Raw genomic sequence first — 17,309 nt, 5'->3', positions numbered from 1 at the left:
ACTCTGATCCTTGAACTCTGTATGTTTGCAACTTTTGTTTCGAAAATTCCATTTAATTTAAATTTTATTTTGTGAGAATATCCGTTTTTAAAATTTCAATAAAAACTACCTCGCAACGTTTATCATATTTGAGTTGTTGATTCGCTTTTTTGTGGAGAGCAAAAAATTATTAATTTGATCATAACAAGAGCGCAGTAAAAGCTTACCTGAACTTTTCATTATTATATTTCTATTGAAAGGAATCAGTTTTTGCACCTGTGATGTTGCACGTAGCCCCACCCGTATTCATACTCGCGAATTTTCGTTCAACGCCAAGAGAGAACCGTCGGTAGGGTGGCGTCCTTCCGAATGCCGATTGCCCAGCAATTGATGCCACATCCGGGCTTGCACAAATTTGCCCTGCGACAATGCCAGCCAGCATCATTTGTGAGGATGTGTTGAGATGCCTTTGATGTGCAGACCGCCTCTTCCAGCCAATTTCGCAAACACGTGTCTACCTTTTGAAATAACAAGGAGAAAAATACTTCATTTTAATTAAATTTCGGCTTTTCCTTGATTCGTTTCATGAAAATTAAAAAAAAAACTAATGTAACAGCAACAAAATCAGATTTAAATCCAATTAATTCTGGATAATAAAAATTTATGATGAAATTAAGAATTACCTTCATCCGTCAAGATTTTTTTCCCAAATCATTTTCCCTCTTTTTGACCAGCCGGCTGGAATAAATTCTACAATTTGCAGAGAGGCCTTTCATGTATTTTACTTTCATTTTGTTAATTTCAAGGACCCTTAATTAGCCCGGGATTATAAAATGTGGTGTCATGTACGTTTAATTAACCCCCAGGACCCCGGCAGACCTCGTGAAAAAGAAGGTCCAGGAGGGGCTATTTTTCTCTCATTCTGTGCGGGTACAAACAAAAGTGCGCGTGGATGCTGAAAAGCAAGCAGGGAAAACAAAACCCTCGACCCTTTCTTTTTCTTTTGCCTTTTTCCTCCCTTCACTTCCTGCGCGCGGACGGCCTGGATGCAATTAAAATTTACGCGCTGGAATGCAGAGGAGTAAGAGGAATTAGCATTTTGATCTCTTTAATTATCCGCACGTCACGCACTACTTCAAATTTTAATTCCTTCCACTTCTTTTTGCAATGAATTTCTCTCGCAATTGCAGCCGACGGGTGCGAAATCCCCCGTCCACTCTCGACACAAATCTCCTCTGTTATTTCAAAAGATAATTATTATTTATGCTGCTACTCTCCTTTGCGCCCTAATTTGAATAATTCTCACACCCTTCAGCACCAGACGCGCACACTAAACGCTTTATTATTTTTTCCTTCTCGTTGCCACTTTTTTTTCCTCTGCTGTCAATTTTTCTTGATCAACTTTGAGCAGAATTAAAAGGATGTTGCGCCGCACTCGAGCTATCGGAGTGGCCTCGGGAGGTGCCGTATTAAAGAAATGGGTCACAGAGCCCTTTGAGTCGACAGGAGAGCCTAATCGAATTCCTATAGTCAGCCGCAGGGCAAATTTGCTCAGCCTTCTTTGAGTGAGGCAAACATTGGCAGGCTCTCGCCGAAATGTTCATGGAAATTTTTCGCCTGGAGAGAACACGGCGATTTTGTCTTTGACGTTGTGGTGGAAATTTTTCAAATTTTCAGAAACTCGGGAGGGAAATTTGATTACTCCAAGAAGAGGCGTTTCATATTTTAAGAACAGCGTGGCCCGGGGCTATGGTTACATTAATTTAATCAAACCTGTGGTGATCAATACTCGTTGAGTAGCAATTACAAGAAACTCCCTACAACGCCTCAGGATAAATAAGGGAGAGAAACGAAGTCAAATTATGAAGATGGCCAAATTTAGCTTAAAATTGCTGAAAAATGGTACATCAACCACGTATTGTTGTTGAAATAATTATTTTAAATGTATATAATTTATATTTTATTCATTTTTTTTAAATGAAATAGACTATGACTACTAATTTTAGCTGTAAAAAATCTAAAAATTTTGAACAAACTCTAAATTTTGATATTCAGCAGAACATAAATCGCAGATTGTGGAAGTTATGGCGCAAATTTATGACATCAGAACGCATGAAACGAACAAACAAGACGCGCCATCCAAGATATTAAATTTCAAGGCAAAGCTAACAAGTAAACAGAGAGATAAAACTATAGCTGGGCAGCGCAGAAATAGCTAGAGGAGCTTTTAGCTCTTGAAACGCTCCGGCTTTGTGTGGATTTAAAAGTGAAAATTTCATAAAGAAAACGTCCAGTGCGCTAACAATATGCATGCGAGAAAAAGAGAGGCTTTTGCGGTGTAATTCTGACAATTCAATTATTCCTTCTTTCGTTGTGCGCGTGTTTTCCTCCTCTTGGATTAGCAATTATGAGGGCTATTCAAACCTCAAAGTTGACCCTAAGCAAATTTTGCCTCTATGTACTGTTAAAATGGTCGCAGTGGTCATTTCACAATATAAACAGGCCAGATAATTAGGTCACTCTCTCTATAAAAATTTGTTCAATAGAGAAATTATGTTGATAAAAAATTTATAATATATCCTTGAAAACTTGTATGTTGCTAAAAATTAATTGCATGAGGATAGAAATGATAAAATAAATATAATGACAATATTAAAAATAGGCCCCTTTTTGCCCAGTTTTGACTCCAGAGAATCTAGAAATACAACAATCAAACAATGGCCTCATTTGAATCAATCGGAAGACACTCCAAAACAAGTTATTTTATTTATATTTATTTATAAATCAATGTCTTTGGAACATTAAAATATTAACGATGGAAACACCAATCTGGAAATTTTTATTTAATCAAATAAAAAAAGGCATAATCATTTAAAAATATCAACATATTTTACTGTGAAAATTTACTTTCCAAACTGCTGTTCCATTGGCCTACAAAAATTTTCCCCTTTGTGGATTCCTTTAGGCATTAAACGCAAATTCAAAGAAAACAATTCGTTAGAAAATACCCTGTTAAATTTTAAAACACACAAAAAAACCAGCTTTCCGCAGCTTTGGAGAATCTGGTTTCATGCGCTGGACAAACGGTGGAAAACATGGCACGCCACTCAACTCGAGCCTTTATTCAAAATTAATGTTTTCGAGTGAGCGCTTGCATTTGTAACAATAATAAGCCCTTGGCTGAGTTGCCGCCTGATTGAAATATTCCAGCGTCGGACAAAAGTTTGCAGCGCTCGATAGATTGAAATTGAAATGTCGCTGGTCCATTGTGTTTGCCGCTCGCTAATCCGCATTCATAGCGCAATGCACAAACTGGCCGCGAAGGATTTTTCCGTGAATGCACGCCAACGAAGAATCAGCTGGAGCTGAGCTGCTCATTAAACTTTCAAATCGACAATGCACGGATAATGTCGCAGCGTTGCGGCTGCTGCACGGAGCGAGCGAGCGAGGCTTTCATGACGACAAACGAGAATCGTGCTCGCGCTCCAAGGATCTTTCTTACGCTCGGCAGCCTCCAAACGCACAGAATGCCTAATTTCCCTTTTGCATTCTTCCCGGCACCAGCTGCTGCAAACAAAATGTATAAAAATAAAAAGGAGAAAGTGACATTTTTAATTAGTATTTAAATATTAGCCTGAAATTTCAAGCAAAGGATTATTTTTAATTTTACCTTGTATAAGTTTTTAGTGCTAATTAATTTTTAATATTAAAAAAGAAGTTTTGAAATAGTTTATTGAGTTTATTATTAATTTTTATTTCAAATTAGTCTCTTTAAAAAATATATTTATAGTTTTTACTTTTTTACTCCAATCAAAGTTTTGTTATTATTTTTATTATTATTGTTTTTAAATGAGCAGAATGTATTAATAAAACAGGCCACACATTGAAAGTTTATGAAATTGAATTGATAAAATCTTAATTTTTTTGGCTCGCTGTAACTATTTTATTTAAAAGAGAACTTTTTATTTACCTATAAATTTTATGTCATTTAAAAATAAAATCAGACAAGACATGACACTCAGAGGCTAATTAATGCACCTAAATATTTCAATATCAAAGAACTCACAATTGTACTCGGAGCTTCTTCATTTGAAGGAAAGACATATATTCCCGCAGGGAGACGTGATTGCAAATTTTTTGAAGTCGTGAATATGCATCAGCGACTTTTCCAAGGAATCCGATTGCAATCAAGAGCATGCATGGACTTGAAAGAAAGCCAAATCATAATCAGAGCGCAACCTTTGATCAAAGCGACGTACGAGACTCTTGATTTGAGCTACTTTAACACAACTCTTGTCAGAGCTGAATGCAAATCTGCTTTGAGTAGGTTTCAATTTACGATCAATGAAGCGCGCCGGATAAACAAGGGTGTTGAGTGTGTGCATATTTCTCTTTTACGGAGCCACGGGGAATAGATTTTGCACGCGTGATTGCAGAAAATAACTTTTTATTCGCAGATAAAGCCATCAAATGGAATGGCAATGCTCAATGCTGTTCACACTTGAAACAGAGAAAAGAGAAAAATTGAAAGTCGTTGATGGAAAAAAGATTTGTAAAAATTAAAATCTACTTCGTGTGCATTTATGAAAAGAAATACTGTTTTAGAACTTTCCAATTTGCAAAATTATCAACTCCAGACATTTTAACACCGAAAACATTAAAATATTTTGTCAGAATTATATTCGGCTCGAATTTCCAATATATTTTAACGAGAAAAGTTGTCCCATTATTAAAAATTTGAGTCGTCATGACAGCTATGATGTATTAACTCAATATTAGGACAAAAGCTTTCTTACCGCTTTGATTAAATAATCAAATTGATTTGAATTTTGATACAAAATAAGCAGATTTTAATCTCGAACAAAGCAGGCTTTTATTTTCTGATGAAATTGATTGATTAAAAAGTTGATACAAAAATTCCTATATGTAACAAAATGATGACTCTTTCAAAAAATATCACGGATTTGCATCGACGCCCGCCAAGGGAATGTACATATTTATTTATGTGTGTCGCGCTCGGCATTCAGGCAAAGAGTGCACCAGTGGTTTCGAATCGCGCACATATTGGAAATAATATTATGCATTCCGTTGGGAGTTTTGTCTGTCAAGATGCCAAAAAGCGCGCATTTTGAGTGAGAGAGCAAGCCTTTCTCCCCAGCCGACGTCTCTGTCTCTCGAGCACTGAGGCAGTTTATTTATTCCATTTTCTATCTCGTCCTCCATTTCTCACCCGGCCTTTTTTCGCACGGGGGGCCAGAAAAAAATCCTTGGGAAAAAAAATGTGTTCATCACTTTGATTAGTGGCGAGCCGGCTTGTTTGCGCGAGTGTGTCAACCGCAAACCGTTTCCAAAAATGTGACAAATAAATCAATTGAGCGCGTGCAAAATGACCCGAGGCGGCGAAGCACGCTCTGCCCTCCCGTCTATAACTCATTTCAGCGCGGGCCTCCGGCCTGCCCCGGCCAGCCTGAGCCAAATTTTGGGGCTCGAACTATATATGTGGTCTCTGTGGCTAGCGGAACGACCCCTCGCCCCCCGCCAGCTTGCAAATAATAATAATCCCTCAAATTTAGTTTGGGACGCCCGCAGCACCGCGCAAACTGCATTTTTCTTGCCAAAGTGTAAAGCTCACAGTTAACTTTGGGCGGTGTTTGTTCCAGATTCATGAATGGTTTGAAATTTTTTATGTAAAAACGGTGAATAATCAAATTGATAAGACTGGAAAACCATTCTCATGAATACGTGGCTAATTATTATCCTTACAATAAGAACCAATTCCAGAGCAAATTTAACAAGTAAAGAAAACAAATACTTCAATAGAAAATGTCTGAATGAAACAAATGTATATTGCCACGCTTGCGGAATCTATTGCCACATTTGCCTCCATTAAAAAACTTGCAAAATAAAAATGTAGTGATAAAGAAAAATTAAAAAAAAATGATGTTAAAACTAAATTAAGAATGTAAAAAATGCACTTTTTTTAATAAAGCATAATAATATAAAATGTCTAATTTGTAATTGCTTCTAACTTGAAGCAATTAGTCTGTTAAGCACCAGCTGATAATTTCTTCAGAAATTGCTGGACTTGTATTGAATTGAATTAAACAAATACTTAAACTATTTAAATTAAAACATATTTATGTAATTAAAAATATTCGCTTTTATATTTCATCAATTAGTGAAAAAAATCCCTCAAATACATTTCTTGGATTATATTGAACAACTTGACCGTTTTTCTTTTCCTTATGATAATTAATTAATTAAATCTTTATTAAAATAACAACTTCAATCTTTATAATAAGCCAACTATCAAGATTACCACGATCAATAATGGCAGATGTGTGAAAAGTATCTCGAGCCCCTTTTGTCTCATTGAAGTATAGTAAAATAAGTTCTTACAATTAGTACAACAATGAACAACAAACAAACAATGGGCAGATTTTTACTTTATTATTTTAGATTTTTTCAACAATTTGGGACGAAAATATTGAATTGTTGCACAAAATGTTTGCTTAAAAATTAATAATTTTGGTCATATAAGTTAATTTTTATGCCTATCTCCCTCAACAACGTCTCTGATTTCGACAAAATATCAAACAGAAATTACGTCCGCAGGAATTAAATATATTCCAGGAAATTAATAATATTTAATTAATTAATTCGTTCATCATCTCCCTCCAAAATCTCTTTTTAAAATCGACGTTCATGGATGCCATTTTGAGGTCATCCGGGGATAATGTTGCGTGAAAATTTCAAGTATCCGCCGCCATGTGACCGAAATTGGCTCGCTCGAGGACCTAAAAACCGCCCCACGTCCCTTGGAGCGTGGAAAATCTTCTCATTTAATTGAAAGCCAAACAGTGTAAACGGAGCAAAAATTCGCGTTTGTGGGGAGCGAGCTGATGTTTCATTTGGCGGAACGAGCAAATAAAATTCCAGAGAGGGCTGTTTTTTGATAATGAATTCTCGTGCGCGTCTTCTGCTCGTTATCGGACTCGAAAAGTGTTCGGCCGAGCGTGAAACAGAGGCAGTGCAACAATTTCCGCGAGTCTTTGCCACGCGAACAACAAAAAGAGAGACCGACGCATTGGTCGCTTTTGTGTATACAGGTCATTGCATTTTTGGTCTAGAAAAAAAGTCGACACGTTTTGATACAAAGGGCGAGTTTTTTTTTCCGTTTGGCCGCGGCAATAAAAGGGCGGCGGACACAATTTATTCGGGCTCGGAGAGAGCGAGTGGGCGCGCCGAGTGAAAGGGGGGATTCCTCCGGGGACTTTTGGCAATATTAATGAAATGAATTTTGCAGTGCAGAAGATGGAATAGATTTGGCCGCGGCGGTCTGCTCGATCTCGGAGGGGAAATTAAAAAGAGAGGAGCGCTTCCGCTTGATTAAAACAAAGAATCCTTTGGGCGGTGCAGTTGGTGCGGAAAAGAGAACCAACGCCCCATCCATTTTTCGATTTGATCGATCGTGAATTAATGGGCCGGATTGGATCTGCTCGCAGCAGAATACGATTGATGGCCGTGATTTAAACCGAACCGGTCTCTGGCATTCATTCACAGTCGCTCTCTGACGGTTCAATTTGCGTGGCGGCAACGCGAATTTTCGATTTCTACCGGCGCCGCCCGGAAAAGTAATTTACGTCGGTGCCGAAAAGAAAGTTTGTGAGTCTGGAGGAGCCGGAGCGAATTGTATAGAGATTGTGAAAGGGATGAAAATATTCATTCATTCAATTATTTGGCAATGTTCAAAAGAAGAAGAGAGTTTATCGTTTATTGAAAAAGTCTCGTGCTCTTGTCTAAATATCGAATGTTCTAAACAATCAACAATCTTTGTTATTAAAATTCTGGTTGGAATTTTGTAAAATAATAATGTTTGGTTTAATAAAAGCAATACAATGTCCTGACGTTATTAAGCCTTCAGGGGCTTAGTCAAATTATTTTAGGTGATTTTAATTTAAAGACGGCTTTTCCTCGATCGATGGGTTTTGTGAGTTGCTTATTGCTTAAGAAAAAAACATCCTTCTGTACATATTTTGGCTGCGGGCTGCAGCCATAATTCATGAAATCATTTTTGAGAAGAATGATTAAAAAAATAATTTTTTTTTTAATAATTATTTTTCTTTCATAGCAATAATTTTCAGAAAAAAATTATTTCTATTATATTTGATCGCAAAAAATTTTTAACACAAATTTTGACTTTGAATTGAAAATCTTTTTCAAATTAATTTGTATAATAATTTTTGTTAGACTCTCAAAATCCATTGAGGAAAAGCCGACTTTAAATTCAAAGAACCATGAATCAAATTCTAATATTTCTCATTAACTTCTTTTGACAATTATAGTTATTATTAATATATTTTGAAATAATTGAAGTGTTAATTAATTTCCTTAAACAGTTGAGAGCTATAATTTTCAATGCAAATTTGTCTTATAATTTAAAAAAAAATTATGACCACGGTGGTCTCAGGAATGTTAATTTATAATCAATGAAATTATGGAGAATCTTTTCAAATTTATTTAATCTCCTTTCAACACCCACAAAATGTGAGAAGTGATTTCGGCAAAATTAATCAGGGTTTCTGAGCACAAAATTTTTCAGGTGCTCTAATTAATTTGCTCCTGCTCCTGCTCACTTCTAAAGTGCTCCCTAATTTCTGCTCCTGCTCCTGCTCACCTCAGTAGTGCTCACCTACATCTGCTCGCGAGCATGCTCCCTCTCAGGGTGCTCGCGAGCAGATGCTCGTGAGCATGCTCACTGAAGGAGTGCTCAATGCTGCTCCGAGCAATTTTTGCTCCTGCGATATGCTCCCAAGCAGTGTCATGCTCATGTTTGATATGAAAATTCGGCATGTAGGTTTTTAATTTATTCTGAAAGAATATTTATTACGCCGAAATAATTTAGCAAAATTCAAATACATCAATTTGATACCAAATTAAGACCATATAAAAAATTTAATATAATTAAAATAATAAAATTGTTTCCATAAAATAATTTCATTATTATTTAAAAAGACGAATTGTTGCCAGGAGCACATAAATATGAAGCAGGAGATTGAGCTCTTTATAAATTATGTACAGCGGAAAAGACTCTAGAGGACTGAAGGTTTGCCAGGAGCACATAAGGTGCAGCAGGTCGAACTCAGGGCTGAAAGGGGTGTAGGCGGAGCGTCAGAGCATAGGATTAATGCATTGCGATTCTAAAGCGTCCTCCACTGGTTTTTGTTGATCTCACAGTATACAGTATAGATTTAGTATGAAATTCTGTTATTGTAGTAAAATTTTTAAAGCAAATGTGAGCAGAAGGAGCATCTCGAGCATTTTTAGTTAATTTTGCTCCTGCTCCTGCTCACTTCTAAAAAGTGCTCCCTAATTTCTGCTCCTGCTCCTGCTCACCTCAGGAGTGCTCCCCTATATCTGCTCGCGAGCATGCTCCCTTTTGGGGTGCTCGCAAGCATCTGCTCGCGAGCATGCTCACTAAAAGGAGTGCTCAATGGTGCTCGCGAGCAAAATTTTGCTCAATCTTGCTCGCGAGCAGCTCATGCTCAGAGACCCTGAAATTAATGAAGTGTTGACCCTCGGGCGGAATTTTCCTCCACTTGGATGAAATTGTTTCTCTGGCGGAAACGAATTTCCTTCCCTCAATTCTTGCAGAACGCACGTTTTCGGCCGGCTGGAGTGGCTTTTTAATTGAGAACGGAGGAGCATCTGATCTTTCCCCCTCATTGGCTCGGCGCTGCCGCTTTGCTGATTAAGCGCCGTTCCCAGGCGAACGAACCGTGTTACACGCAATCTCGCAGCAAATCAAATTAACCGTTTTCTTGCAGACTCGAGAGCGGAAAATAATGGATCCTGCAGCAGAATAAATAAGACACGTTGTTATTATCGCTCGGCTCGTGAAACTCGATGTACAGAGTCGGTGCATTTCGCGTTTCAGTCTGAAGAGCAAAACCGCAGCGAGTCGTGTAAAAGCATCCTTTGATTTGAGAACGGCAGCAACTGCAGTTTATTTATATAAATAACTTTTCGCGGGATGAGTCAAAGCAAAAGTAATTCCGTCGGGTTTCAAAGCTGGCACACTTCCCACTCGCAGAGAGATGATTTTCCAGCTAGTAACCTGCTTGCACGAGTGACTTTTATTCTCGGGTGGGCGGAAAACGAATTTTTATTCTGTTCTCGTATCATTCAAGATTCAGCCCGACGCTGGTCCCCGGATTTAAATCCCCGAAATAGGCGTTTTATGCTAAGCGAATTGTCACCGACGGGAAGGTGCTGTTTAGCATGGAGATATTTTACACTAAGCGTGAATTTGCATTGCTTTTTCATTGCCTTTCTGATTTGGGGAGCCATTCCGAGAAAGTGAATGGGACAAGACAAACCTCTGACACTATAACTTTTCCCAAATTTCTGCATACTTTACTCCTGTATCGCCAATTTAAAAACTTTTTCACTGCAGTTAAAACGTAAAAAAGTATTAATTAAGTAAAAAATTATTTAAAATTTTTAAATGAAAAAAAATAATAATATCTGAAATACCTAGTTTTCAGTTAAATAAACCAGTGCAAAAGTTACAGAACACATTAAAAATGTTAAACTTTCCAAAAATAAAAATAATACTAACCCAGGGCTCAGGGGTTAATTCTTTCTTTTGGCGAGAAAATGTGAAATTTTATTTTTATTTTTTAATTAATAGCAAAATTCAGGCCTCACAAAGAAAACTTTTGACTTTTGTTCCTTTCGTTTGGGAGAAATTTGAGATTTAATATATTTAAAAGTGGTTTTCATTTAGTGTTCTATAGGCAAGACATTACATTTCTTGTGACTAATCCTCTCTTTTTTTAATATTAATAGACACAGTTTCAACCTGTTTATTTCAAGGAGAAATTATTAACGTTTTAGAGAGTGGAAAATTTCCACGTGCTCTTTTCCTCTCTCATGTTTTTTTCTACCAAAGTTAAAATTCTACCTCTTTATTTTTTAATTCTCCAGAATTTTATTCTTCAACTTAAACGTTTTAATTACCAAGGAAAATTACAAAACTTTTTTAGTGTCGAGGAAAGAGCTTTCCTCGCAGAGAGTTTGTTTATGCAATTGAGTTTACTTGGCGAAAAAACCTCAAAGCGGCATACATTTGCCCGACAATTAGGTCTCTCATTTTGCTGCGAGGCGGAGGAACTCTCTGTGTGCGCAAAAAGAAAACGAATGGGCCGTTCGCCGCCGAGGCGAAAGAGAAAAATGGCTGCAAACACAGTTAAAGGGATTAAACAGACGCCCACTTAGAGAAAGTAATCAGAGGGCGGCTGAAAAATGACACGCTCGCACATAAAAAGCAGAAAAAGGCTGCACCAAAACACGCACCTAGCTCCGTCGAATGCTGCGCGGAATAAATCTCTGGAGAAATTACGAGCAGTTGGGGTGTGCAAAGACTTTAGGCTCATTTTCCCGCTCATTTCTGCACCACACTTTTTCTCCACAGACAATGAGCCTCCGTGCACGTACTGTACTGTAAGTGCAGAGAGAGCAAAGCTGCCTCAAGTTCCGTGGACACGGTCGTGATTACATTTGAGAGCAATTGTTAGTTTTAGCCGGCCGGGTCGAGTGCTCTTGAGAGTTGCCGAGAAATGGCGCACCAAGAGGTTCCATACCTCTTGGTCTTGCTTGCGGTTTTGCGCTCGGTGGATTTTACTAACGCGAAAGAATCCAGGTTGTGACAATGGTATACTATGAGCGCGAATTATAAGAATATCATATAAAAACACAATAAATGATTTTTTTACTCTATTAAGAAAATGCAGCAAAATATATTCTAAGAGCTCCCCAGAAAGACGGTGAGCAAAGTCAGCAGAGCAAAAAACAATGAGAATATTTTAGTTTTATCCATGAAGCAAAAGTTTTTTTTTGTATGCTTATATACTTTTTGAACATTAAATTCTATTAATTTGCTACCTTTCTCGATATAATAAATTTAGAAAATGATTAATTTAAAACTACTTGAAAGTAAAAAGCACAATTCTTATTGAACCCTTACATTTTTATTCAGTTTGAATTTCGGAAATGATAATTTAATTTTTGTAAGCTAAAAAACATAAATTTTAATTCTTAAAAAAAAGTAAAAATTTCCTTATAGTATTTTTTATTTCTAGGTCATTTTAAAAATTAAATCAATACAAATTATTTCACCCTAAATATAAAAAAAAACTTTGTAAAATGGCTGTGATGACAAAAATGTGAGTGTCCTTATCCTTCAGTCTAAAATTAATATATTTCAAAAAGTTTATATTATGTTGATCACCTATTTTTCCGTCCCAAATCGCCTGAAGCATTCATTAAAGCTTAATAATATTTATTATTTTACATTTTATTCTTCTCAGTCGATAAAAAAATTTATAATTTGAAAAAGAGAAGAAAGGGTTTAAGAATAACTTAAAGTGGCCAATGTTGTCCAAAGAACCCAAGCTGTAATCGAGCAGCCCATTTCACAGTGGAAAGACGCCTCGTAAAAATTCATGGCAATCTGGGAGCGCAATCAAAACGGCTGATTTATCCGCCGATGTCGCGGAAGCCGGAAGGCGAAATTGCCTTCGCTCCCCCGCAGCCAGGCATTTATCAGAAAATGAGGTATCGTCTCGAGCCGCCCGCGCCTCTGCTGGCTATCTCCGTCTTCTTTCTTCCTTTTCCTCGCCGCCAGAAACAGACTCTCGCCATCTAAGCAGTCATTAACCCGGCCGACCCCTTTGAAGAAAGAACCCCTTGATGTTGCGAATTTCTTGTTTTGCACAAAAAGGTCGTTTTGCGAGGCAGTTTCCCGTTTGCTTTGTTCGTCACACTTGAGCCGAAAAAGGAGCAAACGGGTTGAATGAAGGCAAATAGTCGCCAAGCAAAACGTAAACAAACTGACATTTTGATCAAACGCCTGCTTCGCGAGAAGAAAGTAAACCACGCAAGGCAAACATCATTATGCTCCATAGTCGAGGAGAGTTTCCAAAGTTTTTTGGCTGCTTCTTCACTCTCTGACCAAGTTTATTTTTTCCCTGTCCATTGGCAGTTTGAAACTTTTCTTCTACTTTCGTAACTCGTTGTTTTATGGATGTGGAAAATTCGCCTGATTGATCTACTCGAGAGCACCGCATTTCATTAGATATTCATATTGGGTTCCAACTTTTCCTAAAGTAAAGATAAAAAGGCAACTATGCATTTAATTAGTTAAGAAAAATATGCTTTGAAGAAATGGACACTCAAGGAGATGATTACAGAAATGAAGAGATCGGGCTTTTCCATGTTGCAAAATTTATTTTTATTCTAGGGCCTTTTTGTTTTTGTTCATATAAACAATTTTTGCAACGCGGAAAAGCCCAATCTCTCTATTTCCAAAAGAAAATTTACCTAAAAAATACATGATAAAAAAATAATAATGCTTCAATATGTTCGTCCTGTTCCTGAATTTTTTTCCTAATAAATTTTTCATTTCTTTTGAGGTGACTTCAAATGTAGATAGGCTAGGATTGTAATTTTAATAGAAGTGGTAGTTTTTATTTTGTATCTCAGAGCATTCTCTATATGACAAAAATACATGAATGTATTGAAAAATGTTACTCCCATAACAGTTTAAGATTCATTAAACATAATTTTTTTAACTTCATTAATTTAACATTTTTCCTTTTCACGAAAATATTTAACCTTGTTTTGACTAAAATATCATCAAATAAACGTAATAATCAATTAAATTGATGTTTTTAGGTAATAATTCTAATTCAATGTTTTAACAAAGCTACCAGCATAACCTTTTTTCAATTAAATACTAATTGAACGTCATATTTCAATTAACCCAAGCATCTCCTCCTACATATTAATTAGCCTTCCGAGCGTAGTAAATGAAGTTCCTCGCGAGTCAACAAAATTGCAAATTAAATACAACGCCAATTACAAAAAGCAATTAGTTTTGTTGTGTATTATACTTCCTCAATTACGAGTGTTTTGCAGGCGCGAGCTTTAAATTTCATAGCCTATTAATTTCGCGGGCGCTCGACGCGGCCATTTAAAGAGCAACTACTGTGTGTGGTGCAGCGGCAGCGAAATGTAAGCAGTCTTGGCTGTGGCTGTGGCGCGCCATTCATCGCAATTAGCCAAAATGACACGGCAAGTGTGTGTGTCCCGCCGCTGCAGACATTAATAGTAGTTGTGACAATGGCGGTTGAAGCCGTTCTCAAGAATTAATTCTTGGCCGCCGCGATTCGCACACAAAACGAGCCGTAAAAGCAACAATAATCACGGCCACGATATCATTAACACATTCCCCGGCGCAACCAAATCTGCCGCTCGCTCGGCTTTTATTCTAATTAAGGAGGCGCACCCTGAATGCAAGTTGCGGCCGAGCAGACGAATAAATACAAATTCTCCCTCGGGCGCTGCCATTTAAGTAATTGCTACACTGCTCACGATAAATTTGGCCCCTCGCATTTCCCTCCTGGTCCCCCCAAGTTGGAAATAATGCATTTATGAAGTTGCTCCGTTTAGTGAAAAGAGCTATTTCTGGATACAGTTTCCTCTGACTATCCCAATGGATTTCCTCTTCATAAAATTACAGTTTGGCTTTGCTCACAGTTAATTAATACTTTTTTTAATTATTTATGTTCAAATTACTACAAAAAATTGGAAGTTATAAAAAAATGAATTGTTTAAAGAGAAACATAGAATGTTTGACACACAAAAAGCACACCTGCCAAACCAAAATTAGTCTTTAAGATGGCTTTTTTTAATCAAAACTATATATCGTTCTTTTTTTTTCGATAGTGTGGGTTTACCGCGGCGGCCGTGTCTCTTTTGATGTCGGGCGTTTTAGCAGACATCTGCTAGTTGTAAACCCTTTCTTCTCTTTTTTCTCCAATTTAAAAATTTTTGTACAGACCGAGAAGAATAAATAATAATAAATTTAACACTGTTTTATTTATACGAAAAGTTTCAAACGTAATTTAGAAATATTTCTTGTATTTCAAAATTTCCCGAGTTCAAAACTAGCTGCTGCTTTGGGAATTTAGGAAGCTTCCTTATTCCTTATTGATAAGTGTTCAAAAACAGTTTTTTTTTTAGTTAGAATTCTTAAGCAGAAAGATTTTTTTAATGAAACCAGAAAAAACTAGCGGAAAAAGAAAAAAAAATTAATGAAACAATATGAATTTCGGCTCACTGCAGCGGATGGGGTCCTTTTTATCTTTGAAGTTTTAGCAAAATTCTTGCTAGTGGTGGTGCCGTTTTGTCTAACAAATAAATTTTTATTTTTAAAATTGAATTTAAACAATTTGAACAGTTAAACAAAAATTTTCTGATAAAATTCATTCTACGATACAAAAAAAAATCTCTACCTTTTCATTATTTAGTCCGAATGTTGTTGTTCACCTCTATTTGAAATTTCACCCTCATCCCCCGGTGTTTACCAATTCAATCCACTCTCTGCTGGCAAATGTTTTTGCATCAATATACGGACCTTGTGCAAAAACACGTCGGCAACAAAAGCGTAATGAACGCTGTCGGTGCCACACACAAATAGTACAATTCGTTTGGACGAGAGAGCGCATTCTGCTTTTAACTTGTTCTGCACTCGATGGCATTGTCGCAAAAATTGCCCGCGGAGGGAATTTGCGTTAGCGAGAATCGCTCGGCACAAATGGGGAAACTCTCGCGGGCGCATTTTGCCGACAGGTGCGCGCGATGTTCGTTCGGAAACGCCGCCAATGAGGCGAACCACGCAAATTGTGCGGTCGTCGCCGCTGCTCAATAGTGTGAAAATGCCGCGTCCACTTTAATTAGGCCGCGATTAGTCAAGCCGAAATGCATGGCCTCCAAAAAAGGTTGTCACAGAAAAATTAGCAATTTCGGGAAATGGCCTCATTTTTCTCTCCAGTAAAAAGAGCACACGCCAAAAAAGGGTAAAATTTACAGGATTAAATTCTGTAGGGTGGGTCTTTGAAATATTCCCACAATGACGACAGGGAACCCCTTATTTATCAGAAAATAGACATCTGAAAATATTTCATCAGCAAATATACATCAGAACACAATGATTCCTTTTCCTGAAAATAATAAATCAGAAAACACAACAAGTGAATTTTAAGCAATTTGCAAACAAAATACAGTGGAATTTGTCCCTAAAAGTTTATAGCTAACATCATAATGATAAATTAATATTCCCAAATACTGAAAGGAGAAAAATTCAGTCATAACATTTTGATACTGTAACTCGGTTACTAACAAATACTTAACAAAATACTCTTAAATAAAGTCATTCTTTTTTAATATGAGAATAAAAATTATTTTTAATGCTGTAGTTTTAGTGAATTGAACAAAAATTTCCATTTTATGTAATTTTAATTCACCCTTGGGTTAAAATTTAATTGACTTGGGCTTGAAAAAGAGTATTTTATTTTCACAACTGCATTCAAAAATTAAAAGGAATGAATTTTTGTCTCAAAAAAATGGCCAGTGCTTTAAACTGGCAATGCAATTGATGAGAATTTCAAAGATTACAGCGCTTAAATAAATGTTGTGTTGCTTTATGATTTATAGGATTTCCAGAGTGACTTTTGTGGTTTGTTTATACTTTCGGTGTATTTTTTCCAGTTGACTGAAACGTTTGTTTTTGCTTTGTTTGCCTAAAAGCTATTTTTTCGCTCACCCTTTCTATCGGTGGCGGCCTCTCTCCGTTGTTTTTACCCTGCAAAACAAAACGGCTCGATTGATATCGGAGGGAAAAAGGGCAAAAATGAAAATGCCATCTGGTGCCTGATGGCGTGTTTGCGTGCGCAAACTGTGGCGATCGCTTTGTCTTGCCATCGGTGTCGCCAGACTCGGCAATTCCCTCGTGTGTCTATCTGGTCCAGCCAGCAAATGCAAATATCATGAGCCTACCTTGTTTCGGCGCCAGCCGGTTCCCCTTTGTCCGCTTTATTGCACAGAAACCGCCTCTTCACTCGCCGCACCAACCCTCTCTGTGCATGCACGTGCAGAGAGATAAAATTTTCATTGACGGAGGCCAATCGACTTAATTTCGTCGTGGCACTGCGCAAGAACGGTATAACAACCTCAATATCGGCAGACTGTTGGAACGTTTTATCTTCGGCGGGTTTTTGCGGCGCGAAACTTTCTTTTTTTGCCGAGCTTGGCAGAAGAGTTCGTGTATATCCGAGAGATACAGTTCAAGAGGAAGTAAATTTTGCATCCGCCAGACTTGACTGCCAAAATCTGCGACCACCAGCAACTTTTCCTAGAAAAAGTAAAGCAAAAAGCTGAGAAAAAAAATGCTGCAACTAGATTTTTAGCAAATAAAACACTGATCG

General features: G+C 37.2%; 1 protein-coding gene across 3 annotated transcripts in view; it reads left to right on the top strand.

The window, feature by feature from the left end:
* Positions 1-17,309, top strand: part of LOC132198722 (ly6/PLAUR domain-containing protein 6B-like) — a 73,183-nt gene that overhangs the window by 35,604 nt on the left and 20,270 nt on the right. The window lies entirely within an intron of this gene.

This window comes from Neocloeon triangulifer, unplaced genomic scaffold (assembly GCF_031216515.1).
Source record: "Neocloeon triangulifer isolate White Clay Creek 2 clone unplaced genomic scaffold, ASM3121651v1 ptg000013l, whole genome shotgun sequence".
NCBI classification, from domain to species: domain Eukaryota; kingdom Metazoa; phylum Arthropoda; class Insecta; order Ephemeroptera; family Baetidae; genus Neocloeon; species Neocloeon triangulifer.
Note: the sequence above shows the minus strand (reverse complement) of the source record. Positions and strands in the feature narration are given on the sequence as shown.